The sequence below is a fragment of the Cibotium barometz genome, chromosome 10 (assembly GCF_041138505.1).
Source record: "Cibotium barometz isolate CiBa-2024 chromosome 10, ASM4113850v1, whole genome shotgun sequence".
Classification (NCBI taxonomy): domain Eukaryota; kingdom Viridiplantae; phylum Streptophyta; class Polypodiopsida; order Cyatheales; family Cibotiaceae; genus Cibotium; species Cibotium barometz.
The window spans coordinates 30,444,669-30,462,648 of record NC_141055.1 but is presented as its reverse complement, the minus strand read 5'-3'; positions in this window follow the sequence as shown (position 1 = coordinate 30,462,648).

Here is a 17,980-nt window from a genome sequence, read left to right as displayed (position 1 = left end):
CTTACAAGTCCATATTTCCCACTAACCTTGAGAATTGCGATTAACACCTACCAAGTGGGATATCTACTCGATTTATAGAGAATAAATGTTGCTTATTTGCACAATAGCCATGCCTAATTGTTACACCAAATGTGCTTACCCAAACAATAACCCTAAACCTTAATGCTAAGAATGCCACCTAATTTTTATCACTAGTTCTAAGAATGCCACCTAATTTTTATCACTAGCACTAAGAATGCCACATAATTGCTACCACATCTTACTTACTCTTATGATAAACTTCACTCAAACACACTAACTGTGATACCTGCTACACGCCCTAGCCTATTTTCCACTTGTTTACAGTATTGCCCCTCACTTTTGCTTCAAGATGTTTTACCCACTGAATTTTCACTCTCTCCTCACCACCCTTGGTATTGCTCTAAACCATCTACCTTTTAACTACCTATTGAGCATCAGAGTTCATTCACTTGCACCACATCTTTGAGTGTAATGCATTGCGTGTAATAGCTTCCTTTATCCTTCAATGGAACCTTTTGCACCTACTTCCATGGTGGTTTTTTGTTCAATGTGATCACATGCTCCATTCTCTTTACGTACCATAGTTGTCACATTTCATCTCACCTTTTTCTTGAAATAAAACATGGTGTCTTTCTCATTAAGAGATGTACAATGCTCAATAAGTTTTATACATGTATGCATGTGTTCTTTATTCCACCATAAAATAAATATTCTTAAAACCTTTATTTCACGCTAATTTTAGTGGCCACATAAATGTATATAAAAATACCCACACGAGTCACATATTGTAGAAACATGTGACTTGTATGAGTAAGGTATTAAGGCTTTTAATAAAGCTTCCACTATATGAATGACAGAGAGTCCGATGCAAGGTTTGAAATAAAGAATTTAATGTAGAGCTTGATCATTGGACTAGTGCTCTCTCTGACCTTTTCACAATGCTAAAAAATGTTGTGCATGCATAACAATTTTATACATTTTGAAATTCAAAATCACTCTTCTCCATGGAAATGTCCCCTAGGCTATAATGAAAGTAACAACTTGTCAAGAAAAATAAAAGTACCAACTTCCTCTATGCGTAGTAGTTTATGTGAATTATTTTCATTCTATATGTGTTTAGTTTCTCCTAATGTGGTTTAAGTGTCTCTTTTAGAAGACAATGTTTTTATTCAAAGTTATGCTGGCAAATAATATTCATAAAAGCTATTAGCATGTTAACTCCATTCATAATTTGGCATAATAATCCCTTTCGATCAACTCATTGCCTCTTAATTTGTTTTGAACTTGTAATTGTTGATTTATTAATGTCACATCCTCATAACCACACACTGTCCTTATGTAAACTCTAGTGGGAGCTAGACACTAGAATACTTTGCGGTTCTCAAAACTTCTTTACATTCTTGAAAAATCCCCTCTTCTTCAATAATCCACCTTTCATATTCTACATGAGTTTTAACATCATGAACAAGTTGAGCATGTTATTTAAGTCCAACTTAACGGTATTTGTTGACACTCACATTACCATGTGCATTTCCTTGAACGTGATGTGATGGCCCTTTCTTGTATCACACTATTGAAAGCACATTTAGATCCTCTCTCTCTCTCTCTCTCTCTCTCTCTCTCTCTCTCTCTCTCTCTCTCTCTCTCTCTCTCTCTCTCTCTCTCTCAAAATGAACACTTGGCCATAAAGGCACAATTTGGGTGTGTAATTATAAAAGAAGCCTTTGCATTTATGTCCTTTTCCTTTGGACTACAACTCCTTCCTTCTTAATGAGCCTTTTTCCAAATTCAATTTTGGTTGTTTCTTCACAACTGTGAATGTCATCTCATGATGTACATATCACCTTACATCACTTTCATAACCCCCAAGACTTTCATCCTTTTGTGCATGTGGTCATAAAGGTATTATGCCGCTCCTTGTGAGCATTATTCCTACCCCTTTAATGTGAATACGATCTTTTTGCCTTACAATTCTCTTATTTATCAAGTACCTTTCTAGGATGGGCTCTTTCTTTCTAATAAAGTTGGGGCTAGATGGGCCATTTATCTATGTCTTCATTTAAGGACTTAAGATTACAATTGGAAAAACATAAATTGATATTGTGATAGCACTAAACTTGGAGAAAATTTTTATTTTTCTTAGGAGGTAAATAATTCATCTCTTGATAAATGAATTACTCATATAATGGAATTTACGAATAAAATGGTTCTGCAAAAGCCTAATAAACATAACAGAAGTAAGCACTTGAGATTTCATTAATTTCTTGTCTAATGAACAATGATGAAGTCTAATGTTCTTAATGAACATAAGAGAAGTACGCACTTGAGATTTCATTAATTGCTTATGAATCAAAACCAAATGATTTGCGTTTATACAATTTAGCATGGCCTCACAAAACAAGCCCTTTTAAAAGAGGTTTGCAATGCTATAGTGCTTGCAAAAAGTGCTAGTATCAAAAGGCAATCCATAATTCAAAGGTAAGTTTAGCATAATTTATGGATATTATTTATATCTACATTCATGCCCCAGCCTCCGCCACCACCTTTATGCTAACAAAGTTATCTCACCATCCTATTTCTATTAAGCGTAATACCGTCTCACCTTCCACCTTCTTTCAACTGAATACTCTCTCTCTCTCTCTCTCTCTCTCTCTCTCTCTCTCTCTCTCTCTCTCTCTCTCTCTCTCTCTCTCTCTCTCTCGCACACACACTCACTCACTCAAATGAGTGACGCTTAACCTTCACTAACAAGAGTCCAAGTATAGTAAGAAAGCTCAATGCTTAGACAGAAGTTTCAATGAGTCAACATTCGTATAAAGAACCGAGGAGTACAAAACTAATGCAACGTTAAGAGAATTTAAAACATAAAAAATGAGAAGGTGAGACATCCATCACCACCCTCTCATAAGAAGTTTTTCTCAGCAAGGTCAAGGAGTAGAAGCACATGAAAACTTTGACTATGAAAATCAAGGTAGGAAGACTACCACGTGGATGGCTCAGTCAATAAGGATTTAAATGAATGTAAAAACTAATGGAAGCTATGCCAATCACATGGGAATCAAATGGGAGGTGGAGGTTACAGTTGCAACTATAGGAGGAGAAAGTAACCATGCGACCATAAACTGGTGATCTAGAGGTGAAAGAATCGCAATCCTTAGGTAATGAAAAATTACGGAAGAAATAAAGGTATGGATAGCTAAGGATTTCACACCATCTCAACTCAAACAAAAAGGAGAAAAAACTCATAAAAGGTCACAGCAACATAATTGAAGGAACCTTGAAAGAGATGAAAGGGAGAAAGGGATGGGTTATTAAATGGGAGAGGGGTGGGGTGAGAATCGTTGATCAAGAATGGCCAAGTTTTTAGTACATAAGATCCAATGGAGTAGTGGGATTGGGTGGGACATACAAATGAGGCAACTGTAGATGTGAGCAATTTTATTTTGTGTAGACATTGTAAATTAGTTTTTAGTATATAAGATCCAATGGAGTAGTGGGATTGGGTGGGACATACAAATGAGGCAAATTGTAGATGTGAGCAATTTTATTTTGTGTATTTAGCATAGACATTGTAAATTAGTTTTTAGTACATAAGATCCAATGGAGTAGTGGGACACATACAAATGAGGCAACTATAGATGTGAGCAATTTTATTTTGTGTATTTAGCATAAACATTGTAAATTAGTTTTTAGTACATAAGATCCAATGGAGTAGTGGGATTGGATGGGACATACAAATGAGGCAACTGTAGATGTGAGCAATTTTATTTTGTGTATTTAGCATAAACATTGTAAATTAGTGGGTTAAATAGGAGGTGGATGAATTTGCTTGTAGGTGAAGGGCATTAAGCTTGGGCAAATTGGGGTTTGAAGGAGGCTGGTTTGATGGAGGTGGAAAGTTTGGAGTGGAACATGGACAAGGTTGGGAGATGGTTATGAGAAGAGGGTCTAGTAAGTGGAACAAGTTGGGGAAAATTAAAGTGGACAAGGTTGGTGCAAAGTGAGGTGGAGTAGGGTAGGAAGCAAGTCAAATGTGGAGTTTGGGGTGAAGTAACGTGGAGAGGCCGGGGTGGAGGGAGGTGGAGTAGGGTAGGGGGTAAGTGAAATGTGGAGGTTGGGGTGAAGTAACATGGAGAGGCTAGGGTGGAGGGGGTAGCTAGGAAGTAGAGGAGGTCAAGGTGGAGGGAGATGTTGTTGTGGAGGGTAGCTAGGAAGTTGATGGAATGCTAGGGTGGTGCTCAGGGTGGTGTCAAATGTTGTCTAAGGAAGGGGGTAGGTTGTGTGTCAACTTTACAAATTTGTACTACATAATGTCATAAAACTACTCAAATGTTATCATGAGACACATAATAAGGTTTAAAAATGGGATCTATATAAAAATTATGATTTGACAAACAAAACAAGATTGAAACTCCTAGTGTCTATTAATTTTTTTTTTCAAGAGAGAGGTTTTTGTGTACATTAACCCAACAGGCGAGAGACCACCGGCAATTTACTCATCATGTCGCACGTAGCAAGAAAGGTCATGGAACCACTCAACTGTATGCAGTGGGAGAATTCTAATGTCTACAAACTTTAAACAACATTCGTAGCATGCACATTTTTGTTATGAAGAGTAATGACTTTGGACACTTTTACATATACAGGGTTCCATAAGGTGGTGGTGATAACAATTTTTGGTTTTTATACGTAACCTTATTGCATTAAGAGAAGGGGAGGATAATGATAGCACATCTCACTAGTTTCAAAGATGGTAAAAGACATCATTGTCAAATACTTGCATTATTTTTGTAAATAAACACTTGATCAAACTTTTTGTAAGTAGTGGTGGCTATCTACTTGCCGTGAGTGTTCTTAATAGGGAAAACTTTACATGCATGCAACATTGTGGCCATCAATGTATTTTCACTTTTCTTCAAGGCCATTGGGTTGATGGGATGTGATTATGATTTTTTGCCAAAAGGACACCTCGAGAATGAGAGTTGGTGTTAGACATTGAAAAGATTGGGCTTTGATTTAATAGTTATTTCTTAATAATTATAGTCTATTAAAATGAATTTCTTGAGATTAATTTCACTTTCATGTTGAATCCTACCTATTTAGAGGTTATTCAAACTTAAAAGCTTGGCATATATGATCTATTACTCACATTTTTTTCATTGAGAGAGAGGGGTAGGTGGCTTGCAAAGCAAATAAAATTCATACATGTAAACACTTTTGCTATTTGAATTCGGGGTCATTACATGTTTGATGGCAATGGGGTCATCATTTTCGCTTTGTTTTCTCCATTAAATAAGGGCCTTCAAATAAAATTGCCCTTTGACAAAGTTAAATCTTTACCTTAGATGCCACATAGATCATTTTGAAATACATAAAGAGATGTGTAAATACAAGGATATGGAGGGCATAAGGTAGATAACACCCACATAGTTATAGTAGACATCTAATTTTATAAGGATTAGATTTGGTTCCAGAACACCTTTAGTGTTTCTCATTAAACATTTGATAATATGACAAAAATTACCACGATTGTTTTCAAAGAACAATGTTCTCTTTGCAAGTCTCAAGTTAAAAGCTTTTAAGAATAGATTTGCTCAAGTGCGCTACGAGTGATATGATCCTAGTGAACAATTTCAAGGAAGTAGATGAAGAATTATGTGTTATTAACTATATGAAGAAAATTAGTGAAATTCATATCATTTTTTCAAGAAGGGTAAATCTCATTATCATTGGAATTAAAGGCTTGAATTATTCAGCAATGGTGGGTGGTTGAAAGACATAGAGATAGAGAAGGTACAAGACCTTTTAACTTTTGGAGATGCATCTTTATTAGCTATTCCACCATGTACATAGCCTTTCACAATGTATTAAGGTCTTTACACACTTGCACTTATCCAAGTCTATTTGTGGCATATCAATAATGGGTAAGATTTGCATGCTAGGGATGTGTAGTCTTCCTTATGCATAAATTTGTGTTTGAAAGGCATAATGATAGAGAAGGTACAAGACCTTCTAGAGATGCCTCTTTACTAGCTATTCCATTATGTACATAGCCTTTTAGAATATATCAAGTTCTCTATGCACCCATACTCGTCCAAGGCTATTTGTGATGGATCAACAATGGGTAAGATTCGTATGCTAGGGATGTATTGACTTCCTTGTGCATCAACTTACTTTCTCTCTTGGTAAAGGATTATCCAAAGACCCCAAAGGACCCTTTCTCATGGGGCTAAGAGCATATCTTGCATTGATGTTCATTTTCCATGACCTAAGAAAGTATCAAGTCTTTTGTTGATTTATAGGTGGTGTAGTAACTCTTGTGCCTTTTCTAGCTTGTGTGGCCTACTATAATGATGATACCCATGATTTCAACAAGATATATGGGGTGTGTTTTTGTTCCTTCATTTAAGTCATGATGATCTCAAGTTTCAAGAATTTATATTGTATAATAGATTGGATTTAACAATTTTTCATAGAATAACTTGATGATCAATTTTCAAATATATGTAACACATAGAATGTATATGTGTTAGTAGAGCATGGAAAATTGAGCCCTTATCGACATGACACCCTACTTTAATTTCTATATCGTATGGGTCACTAGTGTTATGGGGATATTTCATGCTCTTATTAGCATTTGCTAGGGTCATGCATTTCTTTGTGGTTCCTTGTATCCCTTGATAATGGGGACATTGCATGCTCTTACTAGCATTGCTAGATGTATCTATTGGTCATCAATTTCTTTGTAGTTCCTTGTATCCCTAATGTGCATATATGCAATACACAAAATGTGCATACAACATTTAAGAAGTAGAAAATCCAAAGATACTAAAGGTGCAATAGAATAACTATTTTAGTTAGAGATGTAGTATGATAAGGAGCACAAGACCATCAAGATTGCCTAGCAAAATATCTCTTCTCTAAAAGCTCCACATGCCAATTCATATTATGTTGCTATCACTTATGCCATTTTCATTCTTTTCATTTATATAAAGTTACTTTCTTTGTTTTTATGAGAATGAATTAAAAAATCCTTCATTTTACAGAATGAATGTCTTTTCTCTTTTTTAAATCTTTCATAATGAAAAGGTATTCATTCGATAGAATGAATATCTGTTTTCTTTTTACAATCTTACATAATGAAAAGATATTCATTCTATAAAATGAAGATTTTAAAATCTAAAAAAATAACATAATATTCTTCTTTTTTTCTTAAATTTTTAAGAGTACTTTTCCCCACAGTTTAAATAATAATAAAATTAAGGTATATTGTTTTTTCTCATAATTTAGTTTTTTGGAAAAAATATAAATATAAATTTACTATAAAATATTTTAATATTCTTTTCTCCAAAGTTACATATACTATTTATTTTATTTTAATATGTGATTTTTAACCCTTTTTAGAGGCAAAGGTAGATGGATATAGAAAAAGTGTAATAATTACGTCATGAATATCAAAGGGAGATGAAAATAGTAATTATTGTGGCATGCATGTGCCATACAAGAGCTATAGCAAAGAGTATAGCCATGAGGCTTAGCATTTGGTAGGCTAATTAGGTATATGCATATATGTCTCTTCGATTGGTGTAGGTTTTACTAATCGCTACCATAAGGGTCGTCTTTGCTTCCACCATTCTTTACATCCTAAACATTTTCTATGGATGGGATTGTTGAGTTTCTAGAGTCAAAACTTTTAGCTAGTTTGGTTTATCTCTTGTAATACCTTGTTTCTTAATTTTTAATAGTCACTTGCTGTGGATATGTAGCACATATACATGTCTTTTTCTCTTCTCTAGAGATATTACCAATAAAATTATATGCAATAGTGGAAGATCAAGAATCTATGCCAATTTAAAGCCTTGATTTTGATTGTCATGTATTTTTCTTTAAGAGCTTAGGCTTTGGAATCTTCGTATAGTAGCCAAGCTTCTTTTTTATGCCCTTTAGTAAGAGTCCTCTAAACTAAAATCTTCTTTTTTTAGGTAAGGATCTTTTCCCAATCCTTATTTTAGAAGTTATCTTATGAGTTAGACTATCTAGATTTTTTAAATTATAGCTTTGGTCAAAAGAGGAGGAGATATTTAGATCTCCTTTTGTCATTTGTTGCTTTCTTCGGGTCCTTTGAGGCATAAGAATCATACTTGTTGCTCAACAGGATGTCTCCAAGAATGAACCCCCACAAAAAAAAAAGAAGGGAAAATCTATTAAACATCTTAGATGGACAAGTGAGAGTAACCATATATAAAACCAAGTTAAGCAAAAGAAACTATGTATGAACATTTTGCAAGCTAGTTATGCGAGACTAACCCATTGTTGTATGTTTTGTTCCCACCCTTCACCATTTTAACCACTACCACACAAGACGGTGGTGGGCCAAGGGTTTACCTAAAGTGTTGTTATCCCATTTAGACACATTCCAATAGAGAAAAGAGACCATATTTTACCCACAATGGTAAACTTTAGATTGAAGAATTTGTTGTCCCATTTATAGAGAGAACATAGTTAGCCAATGGTCACAATGTGCACGCACTAGTGAAAAAGGGATTAAGAAGGATGGTCTAAAGGGATGGGGCAAGGTTATAAGGGAAAAGTTGGGTTGGGCAAGTAAAGCACTATTGATGAATCAAAGCAAGCTAGATACAAACCTCTACAAGGCATCTAGCCATCATCTACCTAACTAACAAATGGTCAATATCTTCAAGTAAAGCACTATTGATGAATCAAAGCAAGCTAGATACAAACCTCTACAGGGCATCTAGCCATCATCTACCTATCTAACAAATGGTCAATATCTTCAGTTTTCTTGGGATATAAATCATAATCAGTAAAGATTTTAAGCTCAACAAGTGTCGTAGATACTGATGACCCACTTGGGTGATAGATTCTGCACTTATGCCACTGGCATGGTTGGTGAGATTATGGTTGATATGTTGCTAGTGGTGGTGGATAACACTCTATGTCACAAAGCCACTTTGGAGTACTAGAGCTATGACATAGTTATAGCACCAGCTCATGTAGTGAGGTTCACACTATGGATCGACCATTACATGTTATCGTAGTAGGAGAGTACTTTCCCTTATAGTATGTACTCTTATCTCTCGAGTTTATGGTTGTAGAGAAGAGAAGATGATAGAATAAAATTTAGCCATCCATCTCTCTTGCATCTTGCTCTCTCTTGTGTGTGTGTGTGTGTGTGTTTGCTTATAAGGAACTCAAGCTCTCCCTCTCTCCCGCATTCTCTTAATGATATTAGAGCTCTGGTTCGTGTGAGAGATAAGGAGACAAGAACAAGGTAAGCAATGAAGCGGTACACGGGTAAGGGTATTTCTATCTCTTTCCCTCTTTGATTTTGGAGCAACACCTTCATTGTGAAAGCTACAGGTAGATAGGGAAGCCCTTATATTAGATTGAGGCATCATCCTGGGTGAAGGAAAAAGATCATATTATGTATAGATAAGTATTTAATTGGTTAACATAATCGATTGAGTTTTTGCACGTTTCAGTACGATTCGGGCACATTTGGGCCAAGTTTTGGCTCTGCAAGTTTTTTGCAGGCACTATGTGAAGTGTCAATTTTTTTGACTATTTATGGTTTGGTGCAAAGTTGCATTAGAAATTTGGTTGTTATAAAAAGGATATTAGAAGTCCTTCAAAGGTGATGAAAAGGAGCTAGAGATTACTCTATCCCTCAATAAAATTGTAAGCATATAAAGCATGGCATGAAAAAGCTAGAAAGGTGCTGTATTGGTTGTCTGCCAATGTGATAGATTCTATGATGCACAAATTCCTAAGGAGTCTTGGGACACGGTGAAGATGTACAGCACAAACATCCAAGCTTAGAAGATTCCATGATACACAAATGCCTAAGGAGTCTTGGGACACTTTGGTGAAGATGTACATCACAAACACCTAAGCTTGGAAGATGCAGCTAAAGTATGAGTTACATAATGTGACAAGAGGAAAGTTGAGTATAAATGATTACTTAGTGAAGGTTAAAGGGCTTGAGGATGCCATTGTTTCTATTGGATCACCAGTAGATGATGATGATATGGTGTTTGTGGCCTTGAATGGTCTTGGCAAAAGAATACAACTAGTTTCAAACCTCCATTAGAGTTTGAGAGAACTTTCCTAATTTTCAGGAATTGATTGCTCTTCTCATCCATGAGGAGATGAATAGTGGGGGAAGTTCTTCTTCTGGAAATTTAAATGAGCAGGCCTTCTACTCAGATATAGGTAGTGGCAGAGATCATCATCTAGAGGTCAAGGTGGAGACCATTTTGGAAACATAAATCATGGGCAACAACCAATAATAGATTCAAATATAAAAACAAGTGGAAGAAGCCACTTAAGAGGAAGGGGGAGTCAGAGAGATCGAGGTGGTTGGCAAAGAAATGAGAGTGCAAATAACATAGTGTTATTATTGTGGTAAACTAGGGTAACAAAGTACTGCTATAAAAAGCATAATGATACTAAAAGTGAAAAGTTATAGGCAAGATAACTATGTATCATCGAGTAAACACAGTAGTGATGATAGAAGTGAGTAGTTGCTTGTGATGTAGCATATGCTCAGTTCCATAACAAGAGATGTGTCAAGATTTAGAGATGACAGAAGTGAGTAGCTGTTTGTGATACAGCAAGACAACTATGCATCATCAAGTAAACAAGGCAGTGATGCAACATGAAGTGAACAGTTGTTTGTGATGCAGCATATACTCAGTTCCACAATAGGAGATGTGCCAGGATCTAGAGATGTTTAGTATGTGGATTATGGACCCTCTAACCACATGACCAGTCATGGTGAGTGGCTTAGAGACGTAGAAAATGGAGAAACTAGGTTATGAAGAAACAAGTGATGATAGTATGCATCCCATTGCACATGTTAGTAAAGTGCCATTATCTATGGAAGATGGTAAAATGAAGTCCTTCGTAGATGTACTTTATATTCCAAATATTACAAAGAACTTGGTTTGTATTGGATAGATGGTTGAGCAGGATCTACAAGTGAGGTTTAATCCTTAAGGATGTTTTGTGGAAGACTTCAAAAGTGATGATTGAGAGGCATATTATGCATTAATCGCGGGTGGAAAATGTTTTGGGCCACAATGAGATATTTTGAAAGACATGTGAACACATTTTATGGTTTCATATTTAGGCAATAATATTTTTGTAAGGCTAAGGCCTCAAACTTTTGTACATACTAATTAGCATTTTATATGTTTGGTAGGCCTAAGACTTTATATTTGTTGCTTGCTATGTTTTTGTAGAGCTTTTATGATCCAAAACTCAAAAGCACTTGTGCTTTGTTTTTGGATTTATCTTTTTGAAAAGCAAGCGTTTTTCTAATATATATAAATATAGGTGAGTGGTATAAGGGCCACACTCATCCAGAGGAGATTCAACCAAATCTTGTGTCGACAATGATCTCTTTTTATTCTCTAGCTTTCTTATTCATACATTGATGACCCGCTTGGGTGATAGCTTCCACACTTATGCCCTTGGCATAAGTACATACATTGATGACCCGCTTGGGTGATAGCTTCCACACTTATGCCCTTGGCATAGCCAGTGATATTGTAGTTGATATGTTGCCAGTGGACAAGAAGCTATGTGATAGCCACTTTGGAGTACTAGAGTTATGGCATAGTTATAGTGCAAGCTCACGTAGTTGGGTTCATACTATGGACTGACCAATGTATGTTATAGTAGGAGAGTACTTTCCCTTCTAGTATATACTCTTATCTCTTTAGTATGGTTGTAGAGAAGAGAAGAAGATATAAGAAAATTTAGCCATCTATCTCTCTCGTATGTCTTGCTCTCTCTTATGTGCGTGCTTGCAAGGAACTTAAGCTCTCCCTCTCTCCCACATTCTCTTTGTAATCAATTACCTCGGTGAGATGCATACATTTTCCGTTAATAAATCAATATCTTTATGGAGGTAAAGCTAGATAAAAATTTCAATCTTGTGGGAACAAGATTGAAATTGTGGGAACAAGTGCCATTCTAGATCAAGATGGCATCATGGATTGAATCTTCATCCATGAATAGTGTGACAAATGAGTGTTGACGAGTAAAACAATTCATGAAGACTTTGTAGTTATGTTTAGTTTTCTCTTTACCATGTTTGTGGTCCTACCAATGTTTGTTAACAATGACAGTGTTTTCCTATGAAACCTCTCAAAATCTGACCTTGCATTGTAATGTCTTGGGATGACAGAAAATACTTTCTATCCAATAAGAGATTGCACACCAAGATTGAATCCAACCATGTCTTAAGGGCCATGCAATCAATTCTATCATGGTCATTTTTACCCATGATAACATTTTTGAGGGTAGTGACAACCCTAGTGATAATAATGGTGCAAAAAGAGGGGTGAAGATCCTATACGCAAAGGTTGTAGTTGGTGGCCCATCTAGTGTTCAAAAATTGACTATCCTTTCAATTATTATTAGTACATGCTTCTTCTTCCAAAAATGAGTATCCTTTCAATTATTCTTAGAACGAACTTCTTGGAAAAAAGATGTAACATTCATCCATTGCCGCATAGTGGCCTTAATCTAAGGATAAATGGACCTTGGGAAGATCTAATTTAAAAAAGATATAGTTTAAACAATGATAAGTGATGGATAAAACTTTGGGTCTATTTTGAAGACGAGTATCAAGAGTCTTCCAAGATTGAAAGGGGGCATAAGACATCATGATAACGAATGCAAGGCTTTCGCTTACAAGTGGATATTATGTATCCCCAACCCTCCTTTGACTTTGGGCATAACATAAGGCTCCCATTCCATAAAGGGGCTCACATAATGGACCAATCTACACCTTTTGGTCACAATCACATGCAAAAACCACTAACACTAGAAAGGTGCACAAGATAGAATTGGTGAACACTATCTCCTGGGCACACACACACACACACACACACACACACACACACACACACACACACACACACACATAGATATAAAGTATGTGGGACGAACTTGAAATTATTTATGCACTCAACTAAGAAGTTCATGCTAGCCTTTGGTGACGAACTTACACTTGGCTATGGGAATCCTAAGATGAGTATAACCTCCTCTAGGTCTACCCAAATATAAGGAAGATTGCACATAAGTCTTCAATAAAGGAGGAGTTTCTTATGATCATTCCCTTAGACTTATTAATATTGATATTTCCTTGAGAGGTACTACAAAAGCTATCAAGGATTTGTGCTATCCATTTAATGATCAGAGTGAAGTTGGTGGTAGTGTCTATGGAGAGGGTGTGAGTAAAGTTGGTGGTAGTGTCAATGGAGAGATAAGGAAGACTACACATGTCTTCAATAAAGGAGGAGTTCCTTACTATCATTCTCTTATACTTATTACTATAAAAGCTATCAAGGATTTTGTGCTATCCATTTGATGATCAGAGGTGAATTGGGGTGAAGTTGGTGGTAGTTTCTATGGAAAGGGTGTGGGACATGTAGTTACGAGTTAGTTACCACTTGGTCAATGTCTTTTGGTTATTAGCACAGATGATAAGGGAAGTGAGCCTAACCATGGCTAAAAGAAAGAGTTACAACATAAGTAGGTAATCTCACCACATCTTTCGAGACACCTTGAAAGAAACTAATGGTTTCTGGTAAATATTGGTATTCTTGTTAGAGATTATGAGTACCCACTTTAAACTGCCAAACTAGGCTGGCTTATAGAAAGAAATTGACTCCATTGTTAAGATGATTAGAAATAACAATAAAAAATCAAGCTTTATTAAGGGCAATAGATAAACACAATGAAATTTTCATTGCATAATTAAGCTCATAAAATGAGCCAAGAGCACATGATTTTATGTGTGCCATAAATTCACTTCCAAGCATAAAGCATGTGATTGGCACAAACCATGTGACTCCCACACTAGACATGTGCCCTTAGCATTTTCCATGTGGTCATCAATGAGCCCTTTGACTTTCTACCATGCACCTTTATATTATGCAAATAACCTTTGCAGATATGGACCTCCCTACAAATACACACAACACTCTACAAGGTCTATGCTCAACCCATTAAATAGTTTGAGGATTGAGGATCACATGAATTCCAACAGCCTCATGATTTGGTGATCCTAGGGTAGGGGCACATGATCTCATATTAATATTTGAGCTACAAGCATTGACCCCACACCCAATGACAGACTGTATAAGGTTTTGAACATGTTCATCCCCCTTTGGGATGGTGATGGTTCAGGCCTCTAGCTTCCATTGTGGGTAAGAACGCTTGTGTTACACTTCTACTAGTTCACTAGCCCCCCTCGACTCAATAGTTAGGTGTATCACAAGTTGTTTTCTCATGGTGGACATGGGAGGCCATACTATGCATGCTCATCTGGCCATGGTGGTGAAGTATAAAGATTACCAAGTTTTTACATAGGGAAAATGCTAATGAAAAATTCAATGATGATGGTGCGAGATTTGTTAAAGATGAGCATGTCAATGAAGGAGAACTTGATCGAGGTTGGGAAAGATTCAACCAATGTGGAAGAGAAAGGTGTCTATTTTCATGAGATTGTGGGTTGGTTTTAATACCGTCATGGTTTGGGATTAAATCAAGTCTCCAAGTTTGTTTCAATAGAATATTTATAACTCCATGGTCATAAGCAAAAGAGAGAGAAGAGATAGGCCAAAGATCACCAAAGGAAAGCAAGGAGGAGTGGAAGCCGGTAAGGAATTGATGATCACAAGCTTCCTAGGGTATGTAGCAACTAGTGCGTAGTGAATGGAACTCCATGGTGGAGTGAGAAAAGAAAGCTGATTGTAGAGAGAGAGAGAGAGAGAGAGAGAGAGAGAGAGAGAGAGAGAGAGAGAGAGAACTGTACAAAGAGAGTACACCAATAATGCATGACTACAGATAGCTTGATTAGTGATTATCTGAAGTACATCAAGTACATAATTTTATAGGGTACACACCTTATCTTTTGACTCAATCACATCACACTCACATATGGGGACATGACACATGGCACACACTTATCTTATCTAGACATATAGACACACTTACATATACATGGGGTGTTCACACCTATACAAACACATATAGATGGTTACACACATAAATAAGTGTTCACACCTATAGAAACACATATATAGATGGCCACACAAATACTGGCAGATATATGTGGTGGACACAAGGACTCTGAAATACCCAGATGGCCACACAAATACTGGCAGATATACGTGGTGGACACAAGAGACTCTGAAATACCCAACTGGAATAAAACATGGAGAAGGGTGAGTGTTGAAGCGGCCCAGCATAATGGTATGTCTTTTTAGGGCTAAGTGGTGTATCATCAGTATGCTATGGCATCAGGCATCCAATATTTGGATATTTAGATGAGAAGGGGATGGCCTTACCTTTAGTGAAGGCTAGATCTAATATTCCTCTAAAGACTTCTACAACAGTAGAGGATGCTTCATTGGAGCTGGAGATTATGAGTCAGGATGAGGAGCCACTACTAGGATATAAAGTAGTGGTGGAGTCTCATGAGGAGGAAAATCATAATGAGATGGATACATGTGAAGGCCTATTTGTTGGAGGGGCCTAGGGAGGAGGATTCCTCTTGATTCCCTCTAATGGGGCTAAATATGAAGAGAAAGTTGGAGGGATACATCAATCAAACCTATGACAACGTGGCTAACACACTTGGAATGCCCATGGCATGCACGACATGTTGGAGATATCTAGTAATTGAAATGGTTTCTATTTTGTATCTCTCATTTTGGATAATTTTTTTGAGTGCTTTCTATTTTGTCTCTCTCCTTTTGCATAATTTTTTTGAGTGATAATATAAAAAAGACTAAGAATTCTTACGTCGATGCTTTAAAATACATAGTTGTCTACATGAACGAGGAGCAACTTGAGCTTGAGAAGCCATACGAAATTTCTAATTTAGTAGTTGGAGCAGCTAACCAAAGTATTTAAAAGAAGCTCGAAGAGTAGGATGGTGTTATCTGAGGTTGATGCTTTAAAATACATAGTTGTCCACATGAACGAAGAGCGGCTTGAACTTTAGAAGCCATATGAAGAAATTTCTAATTTAGTAGTTGGAGCTGACCAAAGTATTTGAAAGCAGCTCAAGAGCGTCTCTTAGAGTAGGGTCTTGTTATCTTACTAGTTGTTAATATTTTCAACATTGTAGTCACATAGAGAAGAGAATTGTTAAATAATTCTTGAAGTTAATTCTCAAAAGTCATTGGACACTAGCTTGGAAGGAAGGCATAAATGCAAGGACACATGGAGTCTCGCTTCAAAATGATGGGATGCGCACGCTTTTTGAATGTTTTGTGTATGTATTGTGGCCTAGATAATTTTTGGATGTATTTGACAGTCGAAATGACGTTGGGGATGATGAATTTGGATGGTGATCTTGGATGGGTAATGGAAGGAACATGAGCATTGATGTTTTTAAATTTTATCTTCCAAGTTCCCATATAAATTTTTTGGGCATGTTTCCATGGATGGGTTTGTTGTGCCCTAGGACGAAGCTGACTTCCAGCTCACAACTGGTCACCCGTATTTTTGTGAAACTCATAGCCAACTAGATAGCAAGAACGTCCAACTAGCAGCTTGGCAATCATGCCTTTAGCCCGATATTTAATGCTTTTCAGTAATCAAATCCTACAAAATAGTCATTATAGATTATTCTCACCTTATTATTAGGAGCCAATGGGAACACAAGCTCAAAAAATTGGGCTTTAATTTTCAACTAACTCTATAACTAGGTTTCCAACTGCTGCATTAGTTTTTTTCAAATGGTTGCACTTTTTAGGGTGTTGAAGACAAAAGTGATGTGGTTGCCAAAAGAGCAAAGAGATTTTTCTAGGGCCTGCTTCCACGTAATGGTAACTAGTCTATGAATGGTACCTTGAAGGAAGAGCTAAAGAATTCAAAATCACACGGACGCCTGATGAGGAAAGACAACAGCGTATGCGCTTTGTGGTGGAGATGATCTATCTCACCCCACAAGATATATTGTATGTCCAGAAATGCTTACGAACTAGTAAAGGCAGCAGAAGTAGGAACAAAGGTGGCCTGGGCAGAAGTTTTATACAACAACATAAAGAACTAGATTGGAAAGCTCAACCACATGAATACTAAGACGGTCACTTCTTCTACGAGTAAAATTTTGAAATTTGTAGTTGTTGTAGCTTTTTGAACTTTGAAGGTGAAGATGAAATCTTAAATTTGAATGTAAGGTGGCTCGAAAAAAACATATTTTTTAACCAATCAAAATAAGCGCTACTCTTAAATCTATTTGGTTTTGTTTCCAAAATCTCTACTATATTCCAGTTTTATAACTAAAATATATGAAAAATCATTCCTTAAAATAAGGGCTACTTAAAATCTCACTGAGTTTTTCTTAATTTTGACTAGTAAAAATGTTGTTTTTTTTTTCGAGCAATGGTGGGAAGCTAGGCTTACAATGCTTGAGCCAAATACTCATTTAATGTGACTTGTAAACTCGCATACAATAAAATAAGTTTGGATTCTACTCAAAAACCAATGCGACGGTGTGACAGATTTTCATAACCAATTTTGAGATTTTTGGATGTGTGGAAAAATAGGCCCGTAGTAGAGAGCACTGGCAATGATTTTTTAAGGAGAGAATTGTTGTTGGGGGGGCATTTTTCACACGAAGCAGGTTTCAAAATTTGAGATCCCAGGTGGCATGGCCATTTTTAGAGCGTGGAAATTGGCCCTTAGAGAAGGGAGATACGTTGTTGGGTTGGCATTTTTTCATGAGCAAAATTTGAAATCCTTGGTAGATAATGGTTAGCGTGGAAATCGGCCCTTAGAAAAGGGTGGAGCTGGCATAGGAAATGGGTCGTGACTCGTGGGTCGCACGTGTCCAGAGCTCACTTGGCTTGCGTGCCGCGTGGCCCAGGAACGACTGGCAAAAACAGTTGTTCTGGGTGGGGCCCGCACT